Source organism: Tetrao urogallus (genome assembly GCF_951394365.1).
Source record: "Tetrao urogallus genome assembly, chromosome: 1".
NCBI classification, from domain to species: Eukaryota; Metazoa; Chordata; class Aves; order Galliformes; family Phasianidae; genus Tetrao; species Tetrao urogallus.
The window spans coordinates 113,191,583-113,206,928 of NC_136813.1; positions in this window are offsets into that span (position 1 = coordinate 113,191,583).

The following is a 15,346-nucleotide window of genomic DNA, read 5'->3' on the forward strand; positions in this document are numbered from 1 at the left end:
TAATTCTTTATGCCAGTACTTAAGGTTTGCTGCAGAAATCCATCTCCATCATGTTACTTCAGAGAGCACTAGCACCAGCCAGTTCAACAGAACACAGCAGACCAGCTGTCCATGACACAGAGACAACCATGCAGCATGGCACAGAGATGCAGCCATGGCGGTAGCAGTAGGGGGAAGGTCTATGCAACCCAGTCTGGACATTTTGGCAGCTATCACGCACACTTCATGCTGGCTCCTGTACCCTACTGGTTGACGTAATTACTCAGACTCTGCTAGGGATTGTGTTATTTTTCTCTGTCGGAGGACTGAGGCTGAGATGAATCCCTCTGGGTCCCTCCCTTATCAAACCCCTGTTGCTCAGATCAGGGCAAAAAGCTGAGAGCCCCTGGAGCTACTGCTGTGCCAAAGGAACAGTTCCTGCCTTCTCTTCAGTCATCCCCAAAACAGATAGATGGTAAAACTGTTTACAGAGACAAAATACTGACAGTCTGGGGAAATTCTTTCTTCGTGGAGGTGAGTACTACTGGGACAACTTCACACATAGTCTTGCCACTAGTGCACAGGGCTCTAATTTTTGTGCTGACCTCTGCTGACTAAGGCTCCAAAGAAATGATTAAGAAACTACTACCAGTTGTCACCAGGGGGAAAGAAACTTCTTTCAATGACAGAAAAGCTGACAGATCTCAAGTTTGGTCTGGGCCCTCCAGGTGAATGTACGTATTTTTTTATGCATCTGTCATTACTCTTCTCAGCAAAGGCAAATTAAACTCTACACAACTGCTGCAGAGACCCTGCTTTCTCCCCTGCCATCCTCACAGGCAGGACTCCATGCAGCTTGTGCCCTGTGAAAGCCACATTTCAGACTCCCTCACTGAAGCTCTTGGCTTTGACACCCCAAATTTCAGCCTCTCTCAGCAACAGCTGGGCTTCGTCACACCTTGGCTATGCTCATGCTACCACCTCATGCGACCAGGCAATCAGAGTTAAAGCTTTTTTCCTGATCCCCCACTTCACCTTAGGCAGACCTGTGCAGCTTTAAGAAACATATTACAGTAATAAGGGGCCAAGACCATTTCTGAGAATATGCCCTCCTTCCCATTAGTAACCCCCTGTGATAAGCAGCTCCATCTTTACTGCTGCCACTAGCTGCTTGCAGGCCACTGGAGCTGCAAAGAAGGACAGACGGAGCAGTCTGTCACGAAGAAAAAGTGAGAGGAGTGCATAAATTGGAAAAGAGGGTGGAGGAAGGAGCAAGCATTGACAGTCAAAATGTGAAAATGATAAAATGCTATTTTTCTTCAAATGCCTGGAGACAAGACAAATCTCCTGGCTTCTTTCCCCTCCCTTGCCCTCCTGCCTGAAAAGGAAAGAGGTAGTTAACATAGGAAAGCCCCTCAAATAAGCACTGACAGCCACATATTCAGGAACCGATGGCATTTCCCTAAACACTGTTTGTAAAATGGTAATTATCCAGCAGGCAGTGACAGCTGGCACTTAGCACTGAGAGAGAACATGAGCGGACATGAAGAAAGGGATCCTGCCGTAAATGAACAAAGGGTAAAGAAATATATGAAACATAATCACAAAAATATAAAGATTGCTGGCTGTGCTAATAGGTCACTTCAGCTTCCTGGTTCATCTTGAAGTGATTGAGTTTGAATACAGGATCAGACTGACACTCTCCAATTCACTCGGCTGGGAGCAGAAGGAAAGCCAAGGGACTGAGCAGCCAGCATTGAGCACATAGGCGCCAAGCTGGTCACCTGCTTTTTTTTTTAAACCAAATGTCTCGAGCAACTGCTCTCCAAATTGTGGCATAAGATCAGCTGCAAGGAATGACAGCTTCTGGGTACATGCCTCCTCCCTCCTGCTGACCACTCCATCAACTCAGCTGTGCCACAACATGGCATGTGCTTCATTGGAAGCACCTAGACTGGACAATGGACCAGAAAACATCTTTTAGAGAAACCTCTCTCCTGGTTGGACAGGGAGACTACTAGGCTGGACTTCTGCTCCTCTGCTATTAACCAAACAGTCTGCTTATGGGATTTTTTAGGGCAGTGGATCAGCCTGCCAGTTCAGATACCAAACCTGCCTCCTATGCAGCCTTAGGGAAGGGCTCTCCTTTCTGTTCCTTAATGTTCCAAGATCTAGTAGCGTGTATGTTTGATTACAATTCACCATACACCCATGAATCATTCTATGAGAAACATGCTAGCAGTCCTAACAACAAATGATGCTCATAGTAGTGCGGTGAGACAAGGATGCATAATAGGGCTCTACAGAAGGTAAAGGAGGCTTGCTTTTCTCCTCTGCACGGGAATCAGCTTAGCACAGAGTTAAGAGTATGCTTTGGATAAGACAGAAACGGCACTCGAATTTCTAGCTTTTTTTTTTTTTTTTTTTTTTAAGCTTTTCCTTTATCAAAAGACAGTATTCATGAGAAAGATAAAATTGTCCTAACGGACCCATACAATTTTAGAAATTGAGGGCAAAATTCTTAGAGCTTCTCAACTCCTGCTAAGCATACCTTCCTCTTCTTCTCTGCTCTATGTCTCTTCTACCAGGCTTGCTAGTTCTTGGTCCATCACAGCAAATGACCTTTAGGCTTCTTTTTATGCCATATTCTCCTTGATGCCAGGCCTCTATGCTAATAATTTCTCAGCACCCACGCACATTTAAAATAAGATAGATTTTCTCTGCTGCAGACAGATACACCTCTGCACAGTAATTCATTATGTTACTATCTCCAAAGCTGTTTCTCTGAGAAATATGTGTACAGAGTTGTATTAACAGTGGATAGTTTTTATGACGATAACTGATGATTTGTTTGACTAGCTCTCTTACGTATCAATCTAACTATTTTGTAGTTTGCACTTGATTTATTTTTTACCGTTTTAATAAAGTTCCAATATTACTTCCTCTAGGTAATCAATCCGCTTTCTTTAAACTGCTGTTAAATTCTTTCTTTAATGAGTGAGAGTTTGAATAAATAATTTATCCTACAAAAGTACTGATCTGAAAGTTATCGATGTGCTTCTAAACAGACAAGTACAAGTAAATTGAAAAGTGAGATTTTCTTCCACTAGATGACATTAAAATATATACATGTTTTCAAGTACAAAGTAATTACTTTAAGCAGTAATAGAGCATTTCTCATAAGACATATTAAAGAAACACCAACAATGGAATTGCTAATGTTGCAATTTAATTATAAACCCTTCTATATGCCAGCACATCTTCACTATTACTTTTGTTACTGTTCTTGATCTGTTGTGTATTGTGTAACACAATTTGCTGTGCATTTCTTTGTACAAAATACTTTCATTGCTTCTGTTCATCTGCCATATATGGAACAGTAGAGAAGCACAAAAGATGCTACATAAGGATGATTAAGATTAAATAAAAATAATTTTAAAAAAAGTAGCATTGCATGAAAACTTTTATGCAGCCATGTAATGAAAAGCTTCACTGTAACACACTTGCTGTAGACCAGTATTAAAATGAAAAAGCAGAGTTGTAATTTTGGAAAGTAATTTTAGTGCAGCCATTATAAGGTAGTGCCAGATGACTTCTGAGTAAACATGCATATTCATCCTCATTATTAATGTATTTACCATAGGCTCCTTGTTTCCCTGTGAGGGCTCTCATATAATCTAGCTTGTCTACTTCCTGATGTTTAACTTTTTCTTGATACAATAGATAACTTCACTGATATTCAAGATGAGAACTGAAGAAATCATCACACAGGGCTTCTCCCTGAGGGATGCAGACCTTACCTTTAGCCCATAGTTTCCCTAGTTCTAAGTGGATAACGCGAATGAAGCAAAGAAAGTCTGTTAGAAAGACATCTGATGTTGATTTGAATAATGCAAGTTGTGTGGAGCTGAACACATGTTTAGGTGATCTAAAGTAGTTTATAAAATGAAGTCAGAATACACAGATTTTTGTGTGCACACTTGAACACTCACGAAAAAAAAAACATTTTAATGATTCTCTCTGTCAGAACATCAGCAAGCACATGTCACTTGGCTTTGGTGACTGTTCAAGCATGCTCACTGCTGTTGGAGGAAACCTTCCCCAGTTTTGACCTCTGAAATCCACCTGGCACTCAGCATGAGTATTTATCATGTGTTACTTTAATAAAGCTCTCCCAGTGCTGCCTCAAGTTTGGGAAGATGCAGCACATCACTGTCAGTAGAATCTTTGTCAGTGAGCTGTGTTGTCTCTGCTGGTTGGCTGGCACAGGTTGTTCAGCTCTCATGGGGGGCTTGCAGAGAAATGGGGCTCAAGCTTAGAGACAAGGAAGAATGTTGGCCAAGTCAAGCTTCTCCTGGCACAATCATTGAAGCAGAATCATTTAGGTTGGAAAATACCTTTGAGATCATCAAGTCCCACCACCCACCTGGCTTACTGAGTCCCTTTGCTTAACTACATCCCATGGTGCCACATCCACACATCCCTTAAATACCTCCAGGAAGAGGACTCCATCACTTCTTTGGGCAACCTGTTCCAATGCTTGACCATCCTTTCTGTGAAGAAATTCCTTCTGATTGCCAGCTTAAATCTCTTGTGGTACAACTTGAGGCCATTTCCTCCCATCCTACTACTCATCATCTGAGAAAAGAGACCAATCCCCACTTTGCTACCAGCTCCTGTCAGGTAGCTACACAGTAATGAAGTCCCCCTGAGCTTCCTCTTCTCCAGACTGAATTGCTCCAGTTCCTGCAGCCATACCTCATGACTTGTTTTCTAGTCCCCATCACCAACTCCTTTCCTCACCAACAAGTTCCAGCAATTTAATATTATTCTTGAAGTGAGAGGCCTAAAATTGAATATGTCCTTGAGGTCTTACCAGAGCTGTATAAAAAACAATCCCTTCTTTTGTCAGACTTGCCACACTATTTCTAATGTAGGCCTGGATGCCATTGGCTTTCTTGGCCACATCAAAACACTGCTAGCCCATATTTGGTCAGCTGTCAGCCAATATCCCCACAACCTCCTCTGTCACACAACTATCCAGCTGCTCTTCCCCAGTCCATTCTGCAGCATTGGGTTGTTATGAGCCAGATGGAGAACTGGACATTCAGCCTCATTGAATACCAAGCAATTAGACTTGTCCCATTGATCCAGTCTATCCAGATGTCTCTGCAGAGCCTTCCTACCCTCAAACAGATCAACATTTCCATCTGATTCTTAGATTATTAGATATGAAACAGACCTATACATCAGAGTTTAACATGTTCCATCCCTTGTCGGGCACCAACTGCCCATCAGGCCAGTTTGTTACCAAAAGCACATCCTTACAGCTTTCAAACAAGAACTGGGTGATTCTCAGCAGCTTCGATCATAGTAAGAAAATACTTCTGCTGCTGGCACTTCTCTATTTGCTGCTGTCACAACCCAGGACAGACAAAAGGAGGAAAATAAAGACAGGCAACATGGAGAGGGGCATATACACACACACGCGTGCACGCATACATGCACACACACACTTTCAGGCACATGTGCATCACCATGAAAGAAAAATAGCTAAGAGGTCACAAAAAATAAAGAGTCAGCAGAGAAGCAGTAAATGTAAAAATGTAAGAGAAACAGACCAAGGGCAAGCAAAGCAACAAGAAGAAAAGAGAAAAGAAAATGTTGAACTAACTGGCAGTACCAGCCAGGAGTCATCTGAGCTGCAGATGTGCACAGAAACATTAGGCATCAAGTGCAAACATTCACACACACAATACTGTGCACTGAATTAGGCACAAATGACAAATCATAGGCTCATTTGGGTGAGAAAAGACCTCTGGTGCATCATCCAGGCCATTGCTGCACGTTGTGACAGGTCTGATTACACCTAAACCATCCCTGACAGATGGGTGATTCATCTCTGTGTTGAATATCTCCAGTGTTGGTGCCTCTACTGCCTGCTTTGGCAGCCTGCTCTGTCACCAAACTGTTTAGCACTAGAGTTATAAAGTTTTCCCTCATATTTTTTAACTAACTGTTCCCTGCTGCACCTCGAGACCATTATGTCTTATGCCTGTTTGTACCAACCACTGAGAAAAATGGATCCCTATCCTCTCAGTAGCGTCTCTTTATGGATTTGCAGACAGTGATTACATCTCTCTTCACACATCTTTCCTCCTCAATGAATATATACCAGCCCCCTTAATCTTCTCAGTTATGCTATACTTTACAAACTTCGCAGCATTTTTGTCACTCTTCCTGGAGCTTCTTCCAATACACTGTGGCTTTGGGACCCAAAGCAGATAGCATGAATTCAACATCCTACCTCTTATGTGTGCCATGTCCAGTCAGGAAAGGCAGAGGACCAGACTGATTTCCTTTCCTGCATAGCATTTGTTTCCTAAAAATCTCCTGCTTTACCATCCTGAAACACTGTGTTACACATGCACATATGAACGCACACATATTTTGTATATTTCTAGAAAAAATTAGTCCCTTGCTTAGTAGTGATCCTGAGGCTAATAGGCATCTTAAGAGATAGCTGGGCTAGCTGCGATAGAAGGTGTCTGAAAGAATGGAAAATAAGGAAGACAATGGTGTTACTTTACAGGAAGAAGTCCTGTTTGATGGTACTCCTGACAGTGAGCTGAACACTAAGAATGAGTCCATCCCCTTGCTGTCCCCAAACCCAAAACATTATTCAAATCTACACAGTTCATACCCATTTCATTATGCTCATTTGTCTTCTGGGCCCCATATACTGTATCCATCCATCATCTTCTCCATTTAAAGCTTGCACTTGCAGGATCTGTTAGGCTAGCTCTCAGCAGGTCTGCTCCCCTGTCGTTAAAGTGATGTGCATGAATGGTTTCTACACAATGCAAAAATGGCTTAGGTGCTATGATTTTCATTGCAAATGGATAACCTACATGGAGAAAAGAAGAGATCAAGAAAGAAACCACTGAATAGGTCATTTGACATATTATGCTGCTGCCTCCAATTGCTCGCTTTAGTTTCTGAAAGCCTCTTGGGAGTTGAATTAGAAGATGGACCTTTAAAAACATCCGGAGACCATATCCAGCAGAACTTTCAGGAATGCCATAGCATTTTCTTCAAGACTTTCTCAGTGAAATCCGTAAGCAAAACACATAACATAAATAAACTCAATGTGCCAGGGCTCGATGAAAGGACATTATGACAATTAAGGGACAATTGTTTCAAAAGGTTCCCCAATTTGCATCTACAATCAGCTACCAGCAAAAAAGCATGTAATTTCTGCACTTGCAACCTGACCTGAAGGTGAGCACCAGGAAATCCATTTGCCTGAAGACTGGAAGATAGCCAATGTCACTCCGGTCTTCAAAAGAGGCAAGAAGGAAGACCCAGGCAATTATAGGCCAGTCAGCCTCACCTCTGTCCCTGGAAAGGTGATGGAACAGCTTGCACTGGATGTCATCTCCAGACAACTGGAAGAAGAGGAGGTTATCAGGAATAGTCAGCACGGGTTCACAAGGGGGAGGTCGTGCTTGACCAACCTGGTAGCCTTCTATGATGTTGTCTCTGGCTGGGTGGATGGGGGGAGAGCAGTGGATGTAGTCTACCTTGATTTCAGCAAGGCATTTGATACTGTCCCCCACGACATCCTTATAACAAAGCTGAGGAAGTGTGGGATAGATGAGTGGACAGTGAGGTGGGTTGAGAACTGGCTGACTGGCAGAGCGCAGAGCGTCGTTGTTGGTGGTGCAGAGTCCGGTTGGAGGCCTGTAACCAGCGGTGTTCCTCAGGGGTCTGTGCTGGGTCCGGTCTTGTTCAACATCTTCATCAATGACCTTGATGAGGGGATAATGGCCACCCTCAGCAAGTTTGCTGATGATACGAAGTTGGGAGGATTGGCTGACACGCCTGAAGGCTGTGCTGCCATTCAGCAAGACCTGGATAGGCTGGAGAGCTGGGCAGAAAAAAACCGGATGAGGTTTAACAAAAGCAAGTGTAGAGACTTGCATCTGGGGAGGAATAATTGCATGCACCAGTACAGGTTGGGGGATGACCTGCTGGAGGGGAGCTCTGCGGAAAGGGACCTGGGTGTCCTGGTGGACGACAGGTTGGCCATGAGCCAGCAGTGTGCCCTTGTAGCCAAAAAGGCCAATGGCTTACTGGGGTGCATTAAAAAGAGCGTGTCCAGCAGGTCGAGGGAGGTGATCCTCCCCCTCTACTCTGCCCTGGTGAGGCCTCATCTGGAGTACTGCGTCCAGTTCTGGGCTCCCCAGTACAAAAAAGACAAGGATCTCTTGGAAAGAGTCCAGCGGAGGGCCACAAAGATGGTGAAGGGCCTGGAGCATCTCTCCTATGAGGAAAGGCTGAGTGAACTGGGTCTGTTCAGCCTTGGGAAGAGAAGACTGAGAGGGGACCTGATCCAGGTCTATAAATATCTAAGGTGTGGGGGGCAGAATGGCGAGGACGGACTCTTTTCAGTGGTGAGTGGAGACGGGACAAGGGGAAACGGCCGGAAACTTCACCATAGGAAGTTCCGCACAAACATGCGCAAGAACTTCTTTACAGTGAGGGTGACGGAGCACTGGAACAGGCTGCCCAGGGAGGTGGTGGAGTCTCCTTCTCTGGAGATGTTCAAGACCTGCCTGGATGCCTACCTGTGCGACCTGGTGTAGGGAACCTGCTTTGGCAGGGGGGTTGGACTCGATGATCTCTGGAGGTCCCTTCCAACCCCTACAATTCTGTGATTCTGTGATTCTGTGAAATACTCGACCAAGGCACCACTGGGCCCCATACTTCTTCAGAACTACAGTGTGAGATGAAGCTCCAGTATTTGGGCTCCAGAAACTGTCAGACTAGAGTCCAGGCTCTAAGAAAGTTGTCTGTAATGTGTTATGCTTACAGGCTTATTTCCAATGACAGCAACTTACAGAATTTCTGTGTGGCAGACTAATGGTCAATAATATTTCTTTTCAATACCCTACCGCAACATCAAGCCAACTATGGAGTTTATTAAATCTCATGGAATTTTCTATTCTAATGCAAGTTTTTACCCTGCTTAGATCAGCCTTAAAAGAAAATCTGAAAAATCAGTTAAGAAATTGAGAAGCATCTCATTGCTCACAATGAAAAGAATATGAAATGTAAAATGTCATTGCTTTGATGTGCTGGCAAACTTCCTGGAATCAGTCGACCAAAGATAACTATGTTTATAAATATTTGGGATATGAAGATACTGTATATAAATTGCATTTTTATTATTATTATAAAAGAGAGGTTTTTATTAAAAAAAAAAAAAAAAAAAAAAAAAAAAAAAAAAAAAAAAGGAGAAGAAATAGCTCTGCAGTATATTCTAAAGATATACATTAGGGTATTTTGTGCTGTGCATAGCATGTTGTTAATGGGGAGAAAAGCTGAATTCCTCTTTCTCCCTGTGCCTTGAGCAGAGCCAGCAGGCTTTTCTCCCAGCAAGAGCAGCTAGAAGACTAGTAAAACAGGAATGCCCACTACAGCTGCCCACAGCTGTAGCAGCACAGGCCAAAAGCGCTCTGAAGATGCCTCTGTCATTGGTCTTATGCTGCAGACCTCTTCCCCCGATATCTAAGCATCTCCCATGTAAAATCAATAGCAATAACAGAATCCCTAGTAGACTTTGTGGAGTCTCTCAACAATATAGCCAGGGCTGTGCTGGAGGAATAGCTGGGGATGACTGCAGCTTGTTCCAGCCTCTCACAGCAGGTTTTATTGCAGGGAGAGGCTCAGGACTACTGCCTGCCAAACTCTTGCAATCCAGGTAATTGCTTTCCCTCTTTTTTAAAAAACAAACAAAACAAAAACAAAAACAGATATTTTATTCTTGTTAAGACAGGAGAGTTGCTGAAGTGTGATCAAGCTCTCCCACACACATTCTGCTCCTGGCCAGCCAGTCCCTGCACTGCACCAACTCCAGGACCACACACAGCTCAGTAAGCTGGTACTCATTCAAGCGGGCTCCAAGAAGGAGAAGGAAACAATTAAGACAACACTAGTTACCAGTGCACTAGTACTATATGCATTAGTTACCCTGCAGAGCACTAACTTCCTGCCACTTGAGCCCTGCGTTAGACTCAAACCTAGGTGCCATGCCAGCCCGTTTCCACACACCAGGAGCTCTCCCCACACATCTTTTGTTCCTCTCTTGTGACTTTGCACCTTCTGCTTCTTTGACAAATAATCACTCACTTTACAGCTTGGGGTTGCTGGGATCTGTCTTTCACTCCAGTCAGCCACCAGCCTTTGACAAATACCAGTGGAATTCCCAGCATTTAGCACATTTCGGTCTGAGTGTAAGACACACTGGATAGATACTGCATGACATACTCAAACTGTTCCCAAAGCAAAGGCAGAGACTCGTGTATGGAAACAGCTGGAGGCAGATCTTACATCATTCTTGTGCTATAAAATCTGACTTACGTTGCATTCTTTAAGAGCAGGAAGAAAAATGTTACTCACACTCACAGACAGGCTTATTTGCATTTGGGGGAACACAGTTGATAGCATGCAAGATCAGTCTGTCCTCAATGGGGTTCAAGTTTTGGAGTATCACACCTCAACACTTAGTCACTGTATACGTTAACTAAATGTAGCTCTGGTGAGAGATGCCAGCTCAACAGCCCCGGGGACCAACCTGCTAAATCCTTCTCTCAGTCACAACCCATGGTAAGTCCAGCTATAATCACAGAATTGCAGAATCAAAGGGGTGGGAAGGGACCTCTGGGGATCATCAAGTCCAACCCTCGTGCTAAAGCACGAGGTTTCTTAGAGTAAGTCACACAGGAAAGTGTCCCAGGTGGTTCTTGAATATCTCTAGAGGAGGAGACTGCACAACCTCTCTGTGCAGTCAATAGAGCTACTCCAGAATTGTAGCTAAGGATGGATTTCAGTACTGGAACTCTGTTCTCATTCACAGCAGGAAGAAATACAGTTTGACTCCACAGCACTGCTCCTGTGGATCTCAGCAAGACCCCAAATTGATCCCACAACACATACAGTCTAGGCAGCAACAGTATTTGCTTTCCCAAAGCAGCAGACAGTAATGTACCTCCCCACCCCAATAGCATGCCTCACACTTCACCTCAATTTCTGCTGGAAACAGTCCTGTTTCCTACTTCACAAATAGTAAACTCACAATTAGCACCAAAGACATCTTTCAGATAGCTTTCATGTCATCACTCCCATTCAAACCAGTGTTTTCTTCACCACTGATATCAATAGATGCAGTAAAACCAAGCACATTAAGAGTGACAGAAAGAAATAGGGTACTTCGACGTGCCCATGGATGGTTCTGCGCAGTTATCACTGACAGGATCCTGCTGTATGCTACACCTGAAAAGACAATGGTATTCCAATTCCACTGCAGGGTCCTTGGGTTCTCCACTCTGAAGCTACTTGACTTTGCCTCTGCTCAAAAGATCAGGAAACGTGAATAACTCCAGGATAGATCAGGTTTGCCCCGTAACTCTCTTTTACAACCAAGAGCTCACAAACCCAATGTAGCAAATCACTCCAATTTCCTCACTTTCTCTTTCACTGGAAATTTTGACATTTGGTTCTCAGTTTGCAGAGAAAAAGTCTGACTTTGGACCAGTGGTAATTCAAAGTTTGAAAAAAAGCAGCAAACCAATTCACTGGACAAATCTCTCCTTTCCTCCATGCCTTCAGGTCTGTGGGCTGTTTACATTGCGTGTGATGACTTACAATGCTCACATCACTGTGAAGCTCCTGCAGTTTGGTGAAAGCTCTCAAAAAGAATGTGTTTCAAATCAGTAATGTTGGATAAGATTCAGAATCAAAGCAGCGTGGGTTTGGAGAGACTTCAGTTCACAAAACCTCCAAACCTTTGGAGAATAGGACATTGTTTCAAAGAGAGGATTGGCATGTCTTCCCAACTTGTGGTGTGAAGAAGAGTTTTGTGGGCCCTGCTTGCCCAAAGGCTTGCTATGGTGAAGAATAGGTCTTGAGAACTTCTACCAGGAGCAGATGCCCCATCACAGTTGTCACTGCTCTTCCAACTTATGCCCCACAGTTTCCAAAGACAAAGGCAAACTCTTCAGTGACCATGTAACCTTCCCTCACCTATTTGTGTGGGTGTGTGGAGTTGCCTGGCGCAGGCAGGGAATCACTTTCTCTGTGTGGAGCAATCACGTGAGTGCATGCAAGACACTATATTCACTCCTGAGCACCTAATTACACAGCATATATTGACAAAAATAAACAAAAGCAGAGCAGAGCAACAAAACAGTCAGATAATTAGAATGGTCAAAGAACAAAAGGGTCAAATCTGCTTGTCTTGATTGGAAATAGGAGACAGGATATCAATACCAACAGTAAAGGAAAAAAGCAAACGTACAGCAAATGTGAGAAAAACTTCCTGACAGCAAGGTACAGCAGGTTGAGGAATGTCTCCCAGAATGTATAACAGGGTCCTCACTGCTGGAAAATATATCAGGAGACAGGACAGAGCTCAGTGCCCAAGAGGCATACTTGCACTGCAGCAACGTCCATCTATGCTTAGCAATCCTTGCACTTTCAACTTGACGTTTCTACCTGCATTACATGTCGCAAACTGGTGGGCAGCCTACTGCTGTGCAGATGTTAAACAGATGCCACCTCCCTCCCTCTGGTAGTTAAAGTGATTTCAGGATGAGGTAATAATTAGTCCCCAAAAGGCTGTGTGCAGGATGCAGTGGGGGGGCTGTATGTTGTACTCCAGTGCAATTGAGGGCTGGTACTTGTCACAAGTAAAACGTTAAGGCATGCTCATAAGGCTAGCTGATTTCTCAAGACTTTTGTGCACATCCACTCCTTCACTCACTGCTAAGGAGGCCAGAAAAGAAGCTCCACTGAGCAGCACAGTAAGTGCCAGATGTACTGGCCATGGTGCCATTGGAGTCACGTGCCCTGTCCACGATAGCAGTCAGCACAGATGCTGCAGAAGAGGTACAGGTACGCCGCACAGATTTATGCGAAACAGCCTGCCCCTCAATACTTGCCCTTGTTCTGGGTTTTGAGATGTAGAGAAGCCCTAAATTCTACTGACTGCACATAGCTGGCTCTCCTTCCTAGAATGTATTATCCTTGATTAAGACAGCTCTGGATACTCTCAACGCACATTGGATCTTTTCTACTTTTAAGGCCTTCTGAAAGCTAGCTGTTGATGATGTTTCATGACAATGATTTCTGCAGCCAAACTGTCTGCTAATGGGGAAAAAAAAAATACTCCTCCTTTTCCATCTAGTAGTATTATCAAAAATCTCTTTGCTCTCTACTGTGAAAACAGAGACTTTCTTACAAATATGAAGACTTCTGCATATCCCTTCTTTGCAACATACAAGCTCTGCTGGTCCCAAACTTTCAGAGATCTTTCTGCATGTGAATCCTCCCAGGCACATCATTGCCCAGTGCTCAGTTACCTCCCTTCTAAGACAGCATGCCCAAACCTGCACATATATTTTTTCAGCTGAGGTTCTAGCACTGAGAATGTGGGACCAGCCCTAAGACCACCCCATTAACATGCTGCAGTGTTGTCCCCACTATCCCCACTCCTCTCTACTTTGCTGGCAGGCTGCTGCAGAAACTCAGCAGTGCTTTAACAATGATGTCTGTCTTCCTTGTTGCCTCCTCCAACTTTGAATTTTTATTTAAGCTTTGCATTCATACGCCCCACGCTTGGCACTAATGCTGAGTACATTCAGGAACTGTACAAACAAAGGATGTAATTACTACTCCTCCAGTTTGGGGAGGGACACAAAAATGAGTAGCCTTTTAAGGATATTCCTGTTGAAAAAAAAAAAAAAAGTGTTGTGTCTTCACTAAATCCATCTCCTAGTCTTTTCCATTATAATCAATAAATCAGTTCCCTTTTTATATGGTGATGTTGGCTCAGCTGCGATTTTTTGATGGCAAAATTCATTACTCAATTGTCTCATCGCTTCCTTTCTAAGTTCAAAAACATCCATTAGCACCACTATGTGAAGCCCCATTAATCAGTGTTCGTTACAATAATGTTCTTATTCTTTCTTAGTGTCTTTATTGCATCCCACTCATCCTTGTTGTCTCATAGGAGCTTTTAATTAATGCACTAAGAGCTAGCTTTTTTTTTTTTTTTTTTTTTTTTAAATCTAGCATTTTTCATTATTGGACAGAAATTAACCAAATTTACTCAGGTGTCTCTATACTAATCTGGAGACAGTCCGCACACAACGCAGACTGGATGCTTTAAGAGCCACCTGGTTCCTGCAGAAAATGTTACAGTCAGAACAATCTCTTGCTGGCTCCAAGTACTCATTTGGTGCTGTCCACTGCAAAATGTTTTTCAAAATCAGAAGGATCTCTCAAGCCTATCCCATATTGGTTTTGGTCTTTCATTTATTTCTTAATGCAAATCAACAAATTATTCCCTGCAGGAAGACAAATAAATATATAGAAAACAAAAAAGAACTCCTGAAAGGGGGCTCCAAGATTAGGTGGGGAAAGACTTCTTTGTTGTTGTCATCAAAACCGGTGCCGTATTCCTTCCCTCTTTTACCCACGAACTCTGTCTTGCCACTTAGATCCATTACATGCAAAAAGAAAATAAGGGACAAAGCTACACCAATTTAGTGCTCCTCTCGCATTTCCCATGCTTTCAGTTTCTTTCTTCTTAAGAAAGGGAAATAAACACCTGCTATTCCTTCAACAGACATGACTCAGAGACAGGCTACAGCAGTTGCAAGGACCCTTGGCTTTCAGTTAGAAAATGTCTGTCCTAGCCCAACTCGTAGCAGATACCTTTGGGAAGGCATTTCACCAGCTCCTTTCTGTTTTCTGGTCAGGCTGTCAGCACCACGCACAAGGGCTGCTTTTAGGCTTCTGTCCTCTTTCACAGCCCCTGAAAGCACAGGCCTTTTGCTTTCCTATAGGATTTTCCCTAGGGGTAGAGCAGGTCTAGTCAATAGGCAGCATTTTGTCTCCTCCCGTGTGCTACCTGTGGGGAACGCCACCTGCATTCATCTTTGTAGGGCTCAGCCCTACAATAAATGAAGACTATTAAATTCCCTTTCTTTATCCCCTGCAAAGGGACAAAGGAAATTGGTGAACAATGGTTTTCCGGACCCCTCTAATGAAATCACTTCTTCTTAAACATTGCTCGTCAATGGAAAATTGGCATGTTTACTTCCTTTCAGAAGACCAAATGCAGAACTGCCTAGAAAAACAGGCAAACAAAGGGATGTGTTGTGAGCCGATATCACTGACAAGTCAGAGGGGAACAAAAAAAAAAAAAAAAAAAAAACAACCAAAAACCAAAAAACAACTGTACATGGATTATAGAATTTATCATTAAAAAGAAGAAAAACCAAACCCAAGAACTTTGTAT